Raw genomic sequence first — 15,841 nt, forward strand, 5'->3', positions numbered from 1 at the left:
CAAACAGCCCTCCAGGGCCCTGGACAATGGCTCCTACCGCCTTGTCTAGCTTCACCTCCTTTCACCCCACCCCTGCTTTAGCTCAGGCAATCATCTCCCCTGCTCACCTTCTCCACTGTCTTGCATTTTGCCCTTGTCATGTTGTCACCTCCACAGGAGTCGTCCTTCCCTCCTTCTGTCTGAAGTTCTGTTCACCCTTTGAGGCCAGGATCCTGTCTCGTTTCCTCCATAAGGCCTGCCCAGAGCCCAGTCAGAATTTCCCTCTCCCTTCGCTGTCCCCCACTTTACTCATCTTGTACGCTTCTTTGGTCCTTCTGCCTTGTATTACAGCTACCTGGGTCAACCCCACTCTGCCTCTCCCAGAAGTTCCATAACCTTATCTCTTTGATGTTCTCCACCCCTGCAGCCCCTGGCTACAGTAGGAGCTCAATAGGAGAGATGTATTGAAGAGCTGCATTGCATAGGGAATGGTCTTGCACGATAGTAGGATGGAAGGACGGTGGAGTGGAAAGGGCATTCCAAGTGAGGCGAACAGAGTGAACAAAGTCGTGGAGGTGGAAGTGGCTAGGGCAGGGGGAATAACCACTTTGGGTGGGATTGAGTTCATGAAGGAGGGCCAAAAGAGATGGGCCTGAAAAGGTGAAGGAAGGGAGGACCAGGGCTTAGGAGGCCCTTGGCCAGTGGGGCCCGGTTCCTCTCTAGGGCAGAAGCCCTGGTGACGCCACTCCAGAGTCTGGGTCCCTTGCCCAAGGGCCTCAAGAGGCTGCTCCGGGGACAGCCCCTCACCCTCCCTCTGCCCACCTCCTCCGCCTGCGTCGGCCATTAGAGCCTCGATCGCGGCCCCAGAGCCTCGCACTGACGCGGGCCCGCGCGTGAGTCAAGCCTGCGTCACGGCGCCCCGCCGCCAGGGTGGCCTTTCGGAAAGCGAGGGAACAGTGCGCGCTGCGCTCCTCCCAGCTCCGTTCCGCTCCGCAGAGCCGGCGCAGCCAGAGCTCAGGGAGGGTGACACTCGGCCCCGGCACCAGCAGCCCCCACGCGCTCCCTTCGCCTCGGAAACTGGTCCCTGGGCCGCTCCCCCTAGGCCTGAGCGCGCGCGGCGGGCGGGAGACGGGCCAGGACCGGTGGCGAGGGAGGGAGTGAGGAGTGAGCAGAGTCGCGTGTGCGGGTGCGCAGCTCCGGGTCCCCTCCCAGCCCCGGCCAGGGCCCGTCGCCGCCACCCTCGGGCTCCTCGTGGGAAAGGCTGTGCGCCCGCGACCCGTCGGCGACTGCAGCTGCCCCGTCGGAGTGCAGCGGACAAGTCCGGGGGACGAACCACGCGGGACAGGTGAGTCGCCCGCCGCGCCCAGCCTGCCTTTACCGGGTCAGCCACCGCAACTTTAGCTGTTGCGGCCCCGCCCCAGCCAGGGAGGCCTAAGGACGGAGGTGCGAGGCGGCGCTGCCCGGTTATCCGCCCGGCCCTGCGAGGGCCCAGGGCTCCTCCTGCCGCTCCAGCCGCTGTTGCCTGGCGACGGAGCCCGGAGGCTGGCGCTCCTCCGGCGCATCGGGGGTGCTTAGCGCAGCGCGCATGGGTTGGGCACTGGGCTCCAGCTTCCCGGGCTCAGGAGGGCCCGAGAACTCCGGAGGTAATCGGGCAGAGCTGCAGGGACAATCGCCCGCAGAGGACCAGGGAGGAGGCCCGGCCGATTTCGCCTTCTGGAGCTGCGCGTCCAGGGCGCAGTTCCCGCGGGGAGGCTCCTGAGCGGCTGGAGACCCCAGCCCCAGCCGCTCGGCTTCAGGCCCGTGACCTTGACAGTAACATTGGCAGGAGAAGCAGAGCGCTCACGCCCAAGATGAATATTTAATTTCCCGTCCTGGGGTTGATCCTCGCTGAATTCGGAGCTAGCGGGGAGCCCATCCTCCCTGAGGGAAGCGCATCCAGGAACGGAATGGCGGAGATGGGGGACGTGCGCGGGGTGCAGGTCTGGAGGGGGCGCCGCCTCGGAAGAGAGGCCTCGGCCACTTTTATACCTGTGTGCGCCGGGCTTTCAAGCGATGCTCGCAGTGCTCTAGGAAGCCTGCTCCCCCAGGGGCGCGGCCGCCCTGGAGGGAAGCGTGCTATTTCCTTTTAAAGTCCAAGCAGCCCTGTCAGGGCTCCAAGTGTTCAGGAATCCCGAGGCCACTCTCCTTACAGGACCTTGTCGCCGTCAATGGAATGTAAAAAAGATAGTAATTTGATCCCATCCCTCTTTCCTTCTTTGAGAAGTAGGGGACTCTATGGATTCGGGAATTTCGAACCAGACCTACCTTTGTGGCAACTCTGTTGTGAACAGGAGGCAGGTGGAGCTGCGCTGGGGAGACAGGGGAGTGGTAGCGAAAGGAAGATTCTTTTTAGGGCAGTGCTCTTGTTACAGGAACTTCCAGGAAGTAAGAAAATCCTATAATGGTTTCAAAAAAGAATTCAACCCAAACTTGGAGCTAACTACTAGGCTGTGCGGAAATGCTGACTGATGTCTGGAGAACAAGGTCAGCGTGAGTTGAGGTTAGCAGTGGAGGCGTCTTGTGCCTGCCGCTGTGCTTACATTATCCCCTGGCCCAGGGAAGCGGACCCATCACCTGGGCAGCGAGGGCTTTGAGGTCACTCCCGGTTGTCCTTGACTGTGGCCCATCCGCGGGGACCTCAGAGGCTCCAGCTCCTCTGCTGGCTTTTTCTCTAAGGGAGCAGCTGTAGCTAAGTAGGTGGTTTCAGCAAATCCCCGCAGCTCAGCCTGGAGGGTGACTCAGTGCAGGAGCCCACCAGTCAGATTGGGGTGAGTTTGTTTGGCCTGAGTCACACGCGGAGTCGTGTGTCAGCTGCTTGCCAGTTGAATGGAGCTCTTTACCGGGACTTGTGAGCAGGAATGGCCTGGGCTCCCGGTGCTTTGGGACCACTGACCGGAGGTGGGCAAGTCCTCAGAGCGAGCTAAGCGGAGCTCAGGATCCCGCGCCTCCTGGGAAGCTCCGCCCCCATGAGGAAGGTGAGCAAGGCTGGGTTGGGGGGAGTGGGAGGAGAGGCTCCTCGGGAGGCTCTGTGATGGCGCTCAGAATTGGGCCCAGTGCTCTGCCACGTGCCATCGCAGGGTGACCTTGAGCAAGTCACTTCACCTCTGCAGCCTTGGTTTCCTCAGCTGTACAACAGGGATGCCTGCGCTGCCTTTTCTGGTGGCTTATTTTGAGTGCAGTGCTGGACCCGTCGCAGATGCTCATTAAATGTTAGTTCCCACCCCTTTCCTTATGGACCTTAACCAGAGGTGACTCTTAGGCTCTGTCCTTGTTCCTTGATGTGAGAGGGAGTGTGGAAACAAATCGAAGTGGCAGGGCTTCCCATGTGGTTGAGAAGGACCCATAACTCGGCTTCAAACTGACCTATTTCCAACGCTTAGGTTGAAATAGGGGAATGAGGAAGCCTGAGTAAGAACAGGGCGATGCAGGATGGGGTGGGGGCGGTGGGCAGGGCTGTGCTGGTTTGCTGGGTGCCCTCAGCTGCCTGCAACAGCTCCAGGGCGAGACTCCAGTACAGACCTTGACTTCTTGGGGTTGCTCAGGAGCGTGGCCTGCGCCCAAGTTGCAGCACCTGCTGGATGGATTTCAGGGGGCCCTGCCCTTTGATCCAGGTTGCCATCCTCCTCCCCACCTGTCCTATCCATGATGGAGCTGAGAGCTGCAAGAGAACTGTCTGGGAGAGGCGAGGCTGGCCTTTCCTGGAGAGGAGAGGAGTGTGTCTCCCGCCTTTCCTGAAGGGTCATGGGTGCCTTGCTCCCTCCTTCTGTAATGTGTCTCAGTTTGGTGCTGAGCTGAAATGAGGGGATCCCTAGTGCAGCAAGAAAGAGGCCGTGCTGACCCAGGGGACTGGGAATGTATGTGTGCTACTGCGAATGTATATGTGTGTGCATGCACATGTGTATTCGTGTGTGCATATCTGTGTGCATGTGTGCCTGTGCATGTGTGTATGCGTGTGTGGGTGCATGTGGTACATGCACCCTGGAATCAATGCCCCCCCCACTGGTTCGGGGAGCAAATTCCAAGGTTGGTAAAGACAGAGATGAGAGGATTCCTGAGGAGTATATTATTTCTGCCTGCGCCTCTTCCCTTCCCTCGTGCTCCTTTGCTGGCCCGGTTTGCTGCAGCAGGACAATTCGTCATTAATCCTTTGAAAGCTGCTAAGATAAGCAGTAGAATAGTTTAACGGGAAGATGGATCTGGGCTTTTTTCCTAGAGCCACGTCTGAATTATCACTTGCTGCCAGGCTGGACTGCAAGAAGTCCTCACAGCCAAACATCTGGAGCACGAGGATGGGAAAACTCTGATACTCAGGCCCTACAAAGTCCTTTCACATCAACCTGCCCTGACTGGTGTCCCAGGCTTCCAGAGGTCAGAAGGATGGTACCACGGGTTGATCTGTGTCAGTGCACTGTCCCGAACTTGGGTGGGACTGTGACCTGTGGGGAAATGCTTACTTTTCCTGCTCTTAGGGAGATGAGTGCAGTTCTGGATTCTGGCAGCTCACGCCATGCTTGGCAGACAGCGATAATATCCAGGTTTTTATTGAGGCTTCTGCACTGTGCTAAATGCTATATTCATACACCATCTGATTTAATCTTCACTACAATCCCAGGAGACAGATTGCTATCTGCACTTACAGATGTGGGACTTGAGGTTCAGAGATGCTAAATAATTTGCTCAGGTCACGTAAGTAGTCAGTGGCAACCTGAGAATTTGAACTCAGGCCTGTCTGATTCCAAACTTCATGCGCTTAATCACTATGTGATGTGGATCCATAATAACTTCTTCCTTTTTTTTTTTTTTAGAGAAATCACTTCTTAGAGAAGTAAGGAGTGCTTTTTTTTTTTTTCCTTTTGCAGGGTAAGATTCACCCTAAGCTAACATCTGTTACCAATCTTCCTCCTTTTTTTTTCTTCCTTCACCCTCACCAAAGCCCCAGTACATAGTTGTGTATAGTTGTAAGTTCTTCTGGTTCTTCTGTGTGAACTGCTGCTACAGCATGGCTACTGACAGACAAGTGGTGTGGTTCTGCACCCGGGAAGCAAACCTGGGCCGCCAAAGTGGAGTGTACCAAACTTTCACCACTAGGCCATCAGGGTTTGGCTCCATAACAACTTCTTGATAAATGTTTGCTGACAACCTAGGCATTTACACAAATGAGGCTGTCTAACCCTGTGGGTCCAGTTCTTTCAGCTGGTTCCCTGAGAAAGGGGGAAAGGGGCCTCCACCAATGGGAAATTGGTAGAGAATGAAGATATGTAAACTTTCAAGGCTTGGGGAATATGGAATGTGGTGCTGGGTGGGCTGGAATCCAGAAGAAGATCCCAGGCTCCATCTTGGTGCTCTACTGTTCTGTCTGTTTTTCTCTTCCTGACCTCTACCACCCCTGACCTCATATCCTTAAAGTTTGTCCAGGTCAGAGGTTGGTGCTGGGAGCAGTGAGGGAGGAGGCAGAGCAGATTGGACATTGCTGTGGGGATTTCTGCATCTGCAGAATCAAGGACAGCCAGTCACTGGTGGGAGCTCTGGGGTGTCAGGTTTCTGTGCTGGAGAGTGTGTGCCAGGGACCAGCAGCAGTTTCTGATGAGGTCCCAGACCCCGGAGCAAAGCCACTAGCACTCCCAGGTTATTCACAGCGGCTGCTGACATGGGCTGCTCCCAGGGATGCTGCTTGCTTCCTGGTCTTGTCTGTGGAGGGCCTGCTCTCTCCTCACTCTTGGGGCTCTGCCACTTATGTCCTTGGCTGTTCTGGGAAACTTGGCATCTGATTCCTCCTGCTTCCCTGTCCCTTTTCTCTATGAGAAATTGCCATCCCTGGAGGAACAGGCTCATAGTGTCCTAGCCTGCCCAGCACCTCTGAACCACCTTTGATCATGGTGGGAAAGTTCCTGTAAGTGAGGGTGCGTTAATGCTCTCCCACCCGCAGCAGACAAAGAGGTCTTCCCAGAAACCCTTGCTCCATAGGCAGCCATTTTGTCCTTTGATCATTCTACACACCCCCACCCCCATTAGTAATTTTTAAAATTAAAACATTGTTCATCTCTGGACAAATCCAGTTATTTAAAAAAAATTAGGTATTTGCTGTGTATAGAAAATTCACATGTGAGAACATAAACTCAGATGCAAGATGGATTACTGTCCTAAATTATTCTCACGTTCACAATCAGGTATATTTTGTTAGAAAATAAGTCTGGGTCAGGCGAGTCCTGGGCAGCCTGTGGCCCCAACCTGGGAGCTGAGACTTAAAGCCCTGTTTGCCCTGTGGCCTCTTGTGGAGTGAGGGTGGGGCAAGTGTGGGGCCAGAGGAAATAATGCCCCGGCTCCCAGGCCCTGGGCTCTACTCATCAGCTGCAGTTGTCCCACTGAGCTGCCACTCCATCTTCCAGAGCCTGCTTGCAGTTCATTTGAAGATAACGAGTTGCTCTCCCTGTAGTCCATCATTTCTAATTACTGGTTTAATTAGAATTTCTGCTGGATTCTGTGCACCACTAATTTTCCACCTATTCTTTCACCTGCAAATAGAATTCATTGGTCCACACCCCAAGTTCCTGCTGGTTGCTTCTTCTCTTTAATTATAAGACTCCTGGGCTCCTTTGGTTTTAAATTCTACTCCAGTCGGGAGTGCTATGTGATAAAGCTCCCTTTCAAGACATGTGAACAGGCACTTGGAGAAGTGGCTCTAGCAGATGCTGCCAGGTGAGTATTCAGTGAAAACATAGACCGCCCTTTCTCTGGGGCACCTAAAGGAAGGAGACTGGGTGCGCCTCTGCTGGGCAACCCAGCACGGGCTCCCCCAAATGGCCTGTTGGGTGCTGTCCACGGTCCTGGCATACCACTGAGACAACCTGCCTGCTAATAATTGGGAACACCTTTAGAACAGCTGGAAGGAATCTCCTTGACTTGTTCCCCAAATTGCATTATGTCTTTGGCTTTGGGAAAGGATCTGGCTGAGTGACGAAGCTCCTGACCTCGGCGAGAGATGGTGGTAGATGAACTCGGCCCCCTGCTGACTTGCCGAATGAGACTCAGGTCTATCAGTTTGCCATGCAGCATGGTACTTTGGAGAACTTTCCTAACCAGTGCCACAGATGGTAGCATGTGGCCCAGGAATAATGATGCCTTCATCCCTTGGAGTAGCCTGCTGTGGCCCAGGGTGGTGGGGTTTCCTCCTTTTCCCCCAGTGTACCATATCAATCTTCTCTTCTCTGTGTGTCACCACATGCAAAAGATTGGTAAGCACCAGCCTATCAGGAGGAACGTTGACTACAGAGTTTGGGAGACCACAGTTGGAGTCCCTCTCTTCCCCTTCATGACTGGGTAATCTTGTACACGATAGTGATCTTCTTTTAGCCTAGGCTTCTTCATCTGTAAAGTGAGGATTATATTTTATCCTGAGTGGTTAGGGGGATAAATAACATATGTAAGCCCAGTAGGTCCTCAGCATGTTTGCCACCTTTGCTGTGGTCTCAGTGGTCCCGTGACTTGTTCCCCACGGGAATGCTTTCCCGCCCGCCCCTCCCCAAAGCTCACTGAAGGTGATTGAGGGAAGAGGCACAGACTCTCTGGTTCTCAGGAGAGAGACAGCACGTCAGGACTGTAATTAAAGGTTTCTGCTCACTGCTCCTTCAAGTGCTCTTCACTTGGTTGGGTGGGTAACTTAGGTAATTGGACACCCTTGAGTCCCTCTGTCTCTGAGACAAGACAAAATAGTGGCTTTAAGAAAATCCAGACCAGAGGATTTGGGCAGATGCAATGAGGACCCATCCATCACCACTGTGGGCCTCCTGTGAATGAGGAAAGAAGGGAGTGAGGCTTTCACGGTGTTGCTCCTGGATTTTTTCTTTTCACATCTGATTTTTTTTTTTAATTTCTTTTTCCAAACTGGGACAATCTCATGAGTCTTCTACCTGTCTGGGACCTGATGGGCCCTGGGCTCCTCTGTTTCCCTCACTCTTTAAAACCTCACCCTCATCCACCACCTGGCCTGGCTCACTATCATCTCTTGCCTACCCTCCTGTCTCCTCACTTGTCCTACGGTGATGCCTTTTAAAAGAGTGGGTCACATCCCTCCCCTGCTTCCTGTTAGCATCCTGCAGCATCCCTGCCTCACCCCATTGCCTCATACTCTATGTTATAGATTTACTTGATATCTTTATATGTACTATAGATATAGTATATGCCTATATACACACTATTGATTGTATATTTGCCTGATTTTTAGTCGTCCCTCTGCACTAGAATATGAATCCCCCAGGCAGGGACATTGTTTGCTCTGTTCCCTGCTGGACTAGAATAGGGCCTGTGCATCGTTAGTGTACAGTAAATATTGCTGAAGGAAGTAAAGGAAAGGAAGGAGGGAGGAGGGGAGGGAGAAATAGAGAGAGGAATTTTTAAAATCCCAAATTTCAGCAGTAGCTTGACTTTGCAGGAGTCTCTGGGCTCCATTCTCCTCCCAGCCCAGGAGGGAAGTGGGAAGTCAGTTGGAGCACTGAGCCCCTGTGTCCTGCCAGCCTCCCATGTCCTTGGGCACCAGCGTGCTTGTTACACACCTGTTCCAGGGCATCGTGGGACAGTGGGTGACTGTGCTATGGTTTGAGGCCGTTTCTCCCATGTTCTCGCATGAAGGGGCTGGATTATGGTATGCCCCCAGCCTGTTATCTCATTTCATCCTCATGACAACTTCGTGAGGTCAGAGCCTTCATCTCCATCTTTTCAGGTCCAGAAGCTGAAACCAAGCAAGGTTGTGTACTTTCCCAAAGACTCACAGCTAGTAAGTGGCAGCAGGACTCAGATCCAGGTTTCCCTGGCTCTGAAACCCGGGATCTTTCTGTGATATGTTGTGGTTGTGAGGCAGCTTCTGGCATCAGAGTGCATTGGTGTGGACCAGGGCCTCCACTTTTTGACTGTGTGCATTATTTCTTCAATTCCAAGATGCTTATTTTTGCGCACTGTCACATCTTAAAATCAGGACATGACATGCAGTCAACAGTGACTCAAAGCAGCTGTTGGTCAGGTGGCAGTGGTGACCTAGTTGAGTAAAATCTTTCCATTGACCCTTTCTGGTAACTTCAAGAAAGTGCCAGCATCCAAGGGTCTTAAGTTCAATGAACATAGGTAATTTATTGCTCTTAGCCTCTACCTCTTCATTGGGAACAACAGTGGTACCAACCTCATAGGATTATTGGCAGGGTTAAAGGAGATAATGGCTGCTTAGCGCAGTGGCTGTTATGGAGTCAGCCCTCAAGAAGTAGCGCCTGTACACTGTGCTTGTCCTTGGTATTATTACTGCACTCCACCCTGCCTTCAGAAGTCCCCTCAGCGCCTCCATTCTAGTACAAGAGAGAATGCACCTGTGGGGCAGCGATGGTGCTGCTCTTGCTCACACACCCACTGGGCGTGTGTGTCCCCCTCACCTAAAATGGTGAGGCTGAACCAAAAGAGCTGGTTTGCACCAGCCCTGGTCACATTTCCCAGTGCCAGTTCCTCCCTCTCGGGACCATCTGCCTCTTTTCCCAGTTCCCTTCTTCCTTGACTAAGAAAACAAAATACTGACTGCAGAGAACATGCTTGGCAAATGCAACAGGGAGCTGAGATGGGCTGCAGAAGATCCCACTGGCTCCTTTGCGTGTTGTTTGGAACGGTCTACCAGCCCGTGGAATGCTCTGTGCCAAGACTGTGCCCATCCAGTATTTATTTCTCTGAGTTGAGGATGGATCCTGTCTACAAAGTGGAGAAGGTGAGGCACAAATCGTGGCTCCTTTATAAGAGGCAGAAGGTCAGTGAACAATGGCTGGGCTTCTCATTTACCTTAGCTTTAAACTGCCACTTGGGGCGTCCTGGGCATCAGATGTTCTTGGGATCAGAGAATGGGAAAAATTTGAAGTTGGAAATTACATCAAACTCTAGAAAATTTGGGGAGTTCAAAATGCATCAATTCATTGATTCACTTCATTTATATCATATTTATTGAGCACTTGTAATAGTAAGATTCCAGGCTTTGGCCTTGCAGAAGCAAAGATGGTGTCACTGGAGAGATGGATGGGAGACCAAAATAAAATCCAGCAAATCTGTGAAATGGAGTCAGAAATTACTGTTCTGTTTATTTTTTCTCAGTAAGCTTTTCTTTCTCTTTCTCGTTCTATCCATGTGGTAACCAGATGCAATGGTAGATGAGCACTGATCCTTATTTTACAGATGAATACGGAACAGAAAGCTGCCTCCAAGTCGTGGGGTCCTCCCCACATGTGCTGCAGGGCTGCACTCGATTAGAGCCGTCCCCCCACCATCCCCGGATGGGGTGTGCAGACTTCTGCTAGGTTTCAGTGTCTCTCTGGTCAGATCTGTTAGCTTTTCGCCCCTGCCTCTTTGTTTCAAAGGCGAAGGCAGTGGTTCAGATTTCAACATAGGCAGCAGGTTGTTCTTGGAGGGTGGGAAGGCAGGGACCCTGGAAACTCTGTAAGTACTGTGTTCTGTCCTATGTGTGCCAGGCACTGGCTGCGCCGGGGGCAATGGAGAGTGGACACAAAGCTGAATGCACCTTAGCTCCTGCCCTCAGGGAGCTTTGTGTTTAGAAAAGGAATCAGGCATATAAACAACTAGCAAGTCAAATGGTAACGGTGTAAAATAGTATTACCTGAGTGTTCTGAGGAGAGAGAAAAGGATATTAATTCTCACTTGAGGAATTGCAGAAGGTGTCATGGAGGTGAGAGGGCAGGCCTCCAGCTGGACCTTCAAAGACTGGAAGCTTCAGTAGGCAGAGGGTGGGGAGGGATTTCTGCTGAGAGAGTGGGGGATGGACTGAGGGAAGAAATGGAAGCTGAGGTGGGGAGATGGGGGGGGGCCCAGTGGAGGGGCTGCAAATGCCACAGCAAGGGCAGTGGGCTCTCTGCAGCAGGCAGTGGGAGTGGGGCCATATCGTATTTCAAGAAGGGGCCCCTGAGCCTAGAGGAGAAGGGGGTTGGGAACCGGCTGCAGGCATCTAACAGAGAGAAGGCCTGAGCTGGGAAAGAGGACAGAGCTGACACACTGACAGGACTTTGTGACATTGGGATGGAGAGTGAAGGAGGGAGAGTGTCCTGGGTGAGAAAGCCCGAGGAGAGCAGCCGCCAAGTGAAGGCCAGGGCCTGTTAGGAGCAGATTGCCCCAGGTGACTGTCAGAGGTTTCAATAAAACAATTAAACATCATTTGGAGGACAATTTGTATCTCTGATAACAGTGACTGACCTGTTTTGGGCTTGGTGGAAGCCCAGAGGCTCTGAGGTAATTAGGAGAACCGTTTGGGCCACAGCCACTTGTCACTTGCAAACTCGCTTCCTTCTCACCACCCCTTAGTCTTGGACTGGACCTCAGCTTTTTGGCTCGGGGAGCTGGGCGTTCTCCCGCTGCTCTCCTCTTCTCCAGGGTGCTTCCTGGCTTCCCGGTTATAGAGCTTTGCATTTAAGAATGTGCAGCATGCAAAAATAAAGATAAACCAGTGGGACGACATCACATTACAAAGCTTCTGCACAACAAAGGAAACCATCAACAAAATGAAAAGGCAACCTACTGAATGGGAGAAATTAATCGCCAATCATATATCTGATAAGAGGCCAATATCAAAAATATATAAAAAACTCATGCAACTCAATAGCAAAAAAACCAATCTGATTAAAAAATGGGCACAAGATCTAAATAGACATTTTTCCCAAGAAGATGTACAGATGGCCAACAGGCACATGAAAAGATGTTCAATATCACTAATTATTAAGGAAATGAAAATCAAAACCACAATGAGATGTCACTTCACACCTGTTAGAATGGCTGTTATCAGAAAGACAAGCAATAACAAGTGTTGGCAAGGATGTGGAGAAAGTGGAACCCCAGTGCACTGTTGGTGGGAACGCAAATTGGTGCAGCCACTATGGAAAACAGTATGGAGCTTCCTCAAAAAATTAGAAATAGACCATATGATCCAGAAATTGTGTATGTATCCAAAGAAAATTAAAACACTAATTTGAAAAGATACATGCACTCCTCCCCACCGTGATCATTGCAGCATTATTTACAGTAGCCAAGATATGAAAACAACCTGTGTCCACTGATGGATGAATGGATAAAGAAGATGTGGTATATACAATGGAATACTACCCAGCCATAAAAAGATGAAATCTTGCCATTTGCAACAACATGGATGGACCTCAAGAGCATTATGCTAAGTGAAGCAAGTCAGGCAGAGAAAGACAGATACCATATGATCTCTCTTGTATGTGGAATCTGAAAAAAAAAAAACAAGCTCATTGATACAGAGAACAGATTAGTGGTTGTAAGAGGTGAGGAGGTGGAGGATGGGAGAAGTGGGTGAACTGTTTTGTTTTTTAGTTTAAATAAATTGAATAAAAATTAAAAAGAAAAAGGAATGTGCAGCACTCTTTCCAGAGCCACGAGACCCAAGGGTAGCAAAGCTAGGCGCACCCGGAGGGGCTCCGGGAAGTGGGGCACTGTGGGGTCTGTAGTCGCCTTGGCTACCTGCTTCCAGAAGAAGGCACCTTCTCCACTTAGCTCCTCTGGGGGTCTCGCTAGGGAAAGGAGTGATTCCTTTGAGTTCGTCCCTTGAATTACCTGGTATAACCTTCCTGAGCAAGAGACGCCCGACCCCAGGAGGTGGGTGCTCAGAGGGCTGACTTCAGTATTCCAGAAGGCTCCCCCGCTCTCTGGTTGCTGTGGGGTGGAGGGATTCTGGGGTGGCCCTGGTGGCAGGTGAGCAGCCATCCGCCACCCCCTCGAGGTAACTGCTGAGTGCTGTGCTGGGGAAGTTGTGGGGCATCAGGCCTCTGGCAGGAGATATTTTTACCTGTCTGTCTCCTCATCGCACTATTTTTTTCTCTTTTTAAGAAGATTCACAGTTCACTCGTTCAGTCCTCACCTCTCACATGTGCTATTCTGAACTGAAGCTGCACCCGTTGCTAAGTGACAGATCTGGCACTGAGGGCTTTCTCGGCGCTCAAGCCCCTTGCACTGTGCCTTAAGTAATTAAGGCATTCCTTTCGGAGGTACTGTGGAGCTGGATCATCTGAGGCGCTGCTCGTGAAAACAGCTTTACAACCCACCGCAGCTACTACAGGGGGATAATTCGGGTACAGCTGGGCTGGCTGTCAAAGCATCCCCACGGCACCCCAGCGAACTCTCAACTGACGGAGGGTGGCATGACAGCCAGGCTGCAGAACCTGTGGCGTCTAGTGCCTGCGGCACATCGTGCCTTGCTCACACTCACGTGCAGGAGGGGCACTCCCTGGATGTATGCAGAGCTGAAGGAGGCCTCACAAATTCTCCAGACCAACCCATTTTACACACAGGGAAACTGAGCCCCAGAGACGTCAGGGCAGTGTGCCAGTTTGCGTGGGTGGTTGGTGGCTGGTCAGGACTAGCATTTGGCCAGCCTCCAGGTGCCTGGATCGTGGCTGGCTCCACAGCTGCATTGGCAGGGCAGAGAGGACTCAGCCCCTCATGGGTCCTTCTCTGATCCTGGTGCTTGACCCGGGCAGTGCTTTGGGGTCGTTGGCTGAGTACATGTTGGATTCTCATGCCCGGGTCTGAAAGCTGACCTTTCACCAGCCCGGTGACTCCAGGCTTCAGGGAGCTGGGGGCTGTGGGGAGGGAGGGCTGTTCCAAGATGCTGCTGCCATCTCCCCTTTTAAAACGTGAAGGGAGCACAGGAGTGAGGAGACCTGAAGGCTGACAGCCTGTGACGTGAGCCATGCACTGTCTGGTCCGGGGCTGCAGCTCAATTCCCAGGCTGGGCGTGAATCAAATGAGACCACACGAATGGTGACACTTGTGAGCACTTGCTGGAAGCTGGTACTCGTGTGAGACCTGTGCAACCTGTCCTCCCCACAACATTGCGAGGTGGGCACTGCTGCCATTCCCTTACGACAGCTGAGGGTTTGATCCCAGGCACCCCTGCTTCTGAGCAGAATCACCCCCCATATTGTATCTTAGACTGTGTAAAAGATGTTTCTAAATGGTTTCAAACTATTACAATTACAGGCTATAGTTTGATTAATAATAGCGCTACACTTTAAGATGAGGCTGTGTTTTTGTTAGTAATAATGTTGCTGATCTTTGGGCTCAGACCTGGCACTGCATCCATAGCCTTTACCCGCCTTGCATTGACACCAGGGGGAGGTGAGCAGGGCTGGCCTTCGTGGGGTGCTGCCCCAGCGGCCTCAGGGGGTGCCAATTCTTGCTAGCAAAAATGGACTTTTCTGAGATGGGCTTGTTGCAAAATGCTTCCCTCTACCCCCACCCCACTCCTGCCACAAACTCACTATGGCTTTTCCTGAGAGAAACAAGGCACTTATATGGCCAAATATAAATAGAGGGACTTACCTATGTTTAGGGGAACGGTGCTTCTGTGCCTTTCCTGAGTGCCTCTGCTCAGACGTCGCCTCCTCAGGCATGCCTTTCTAGACCATGAAATAGCAGCCCTCCAGCTTGCAACCCGCCCCCTGCCCCCCGTGTTATTTCTCTTTGTGGCCTGCATCACCCTGGCCATTGTATATGTTTCTTTAGCATCTGGCTCTTCCACAAGAAAGATAAACTCCACAAGAGGAAAAACTCTGCTGATTTTGTTTGCTGCTGTATCCCTCGCACCTAGCACAGAGCCTGGTACAGAGAAGGGACTCGGTAAATGTACGTCAAATGAGTGAGTGAATGAATGAGTGAATGAATGAATGACTGAAGGGAGCTCTCAAACCCAGGTCTGTCTGACCTCGAAGCCCCTGCCCTCCACCACCACAGCCAACTGTCTTCTTCCTGTGTCCCACCCCCCTGCTGAGTCCAACCTAGTGGTTTTGGGCAATCCACTTCCTCTCTCTGGGCCTCAGTTTCCTCCCATATAAAATGAGAATGTTGCTAGAGTCCCTCAAGCTTTAATATGCTGTCAGACTCTCTTGTTACCTGAGCCTATTCATTGGGCACAGAGGGTCCCAGTCATGATTGCAACCCAACCCAGTGCCTCAAGCTTGCAAGTTTGCACCAGCACTTTGCATCCTGCAAACCTGATGGTCCAGGAGGCCCCTAGGCCCCCATCTGCGAGTGAAGGGTGCTCACGCACATCAGTGATGTCTTAGGAAGGAAGCCGCTCAGATTGAGCTGATGCTTGTGGTTTCCGTGATGCTGCTGTGGGTATCCTCTGGCTTTACCAGAATGTGCTCATTGTCCTTGAGTCCTTCTAGTTTAAAATGATGCTGTCCCCTCCCCGCCTCTTTCCCACCCCCCCAGCCCTTTCTCATGTTGGTGACCCTAGCTGCTATCACGAGGCTATTTCTGGGGAAGCATATTCTCCAATTGGTCAGCGTCAAGAGAAATTCTGCATTCTTGCAGACTCCCCTCTGCTTTTCTCCGGTGGTGGCGTGATGAGCAGTAAATCATCCCTAATACATTGCAGATTGTTCTGATCAGATCCCGCTGCAGGAAGAGTACCTGGGCAGAGTCTCTGAGCTGGGGCGTCCTGGTGATTGCCGTCTGCCGAGGGACCCCGAGTCTTCTCCCCAGCTCTAGTTTTTAATAAAAGCTCTTGATGGAAGCTGTAGGGGATGTGGGGTAGCTACACGAGCAGCCACTGCATCTAGCTTAGGTTTTCTCCATTTGAGTGCCCTGGGGTCAGGGACCTGCTGAGTGGGGTTGGGTGGGGTGGTGGGGAGGGGGCTCATCCTGGCAGCCCAGATAAGAACACAGGCCTCCCCATTCCACACCTCCTACGCACCACTTGCTTGTGTAGCTTGGGCAGACTAGCAGCCCTGGGGAGGCTGAGGGCTGAAGGGTCCACAGACACATAATCTCACCT

At 52.1% G+C, this 15,841-nt stretch overlaps 1 protein-coding gene across 1 annotated transcript in view; it reads left to right on the top strand.

The window, feature by feature from the left end:
* The first annotated feature begins 852 nt into the window (after window positions 1–852).
* Window positions 853–15,841, top strand: part of SLC6A17 (solute carrier family 6 member 17) — a 57,885-nt gene continuing 42,896 nt past the window's right edge. Inside the window, exon 1 of the mRNA XM_014835254.3 lies at window positions 853–1,324. The gene's annotated coding sequence lies outside the window, so the exon portion shown is untranslated. The remainder of the gene's footprint in view (window positions 1,325–15,841) is intronic.

This window comes from Equus asinus, chromosome 16 (assembly GCF_041296235.1).
Source record: "Equus asinus isolate D_3611 breed Donkey chromosome 16, EquAss-T2T_v2, whole genome shotgun sequence".
NCBI lineage: Eukaryota > Metazoa > Chordata > Mammalia > Perissodactyla > Equidae > Equus > Equus asinus.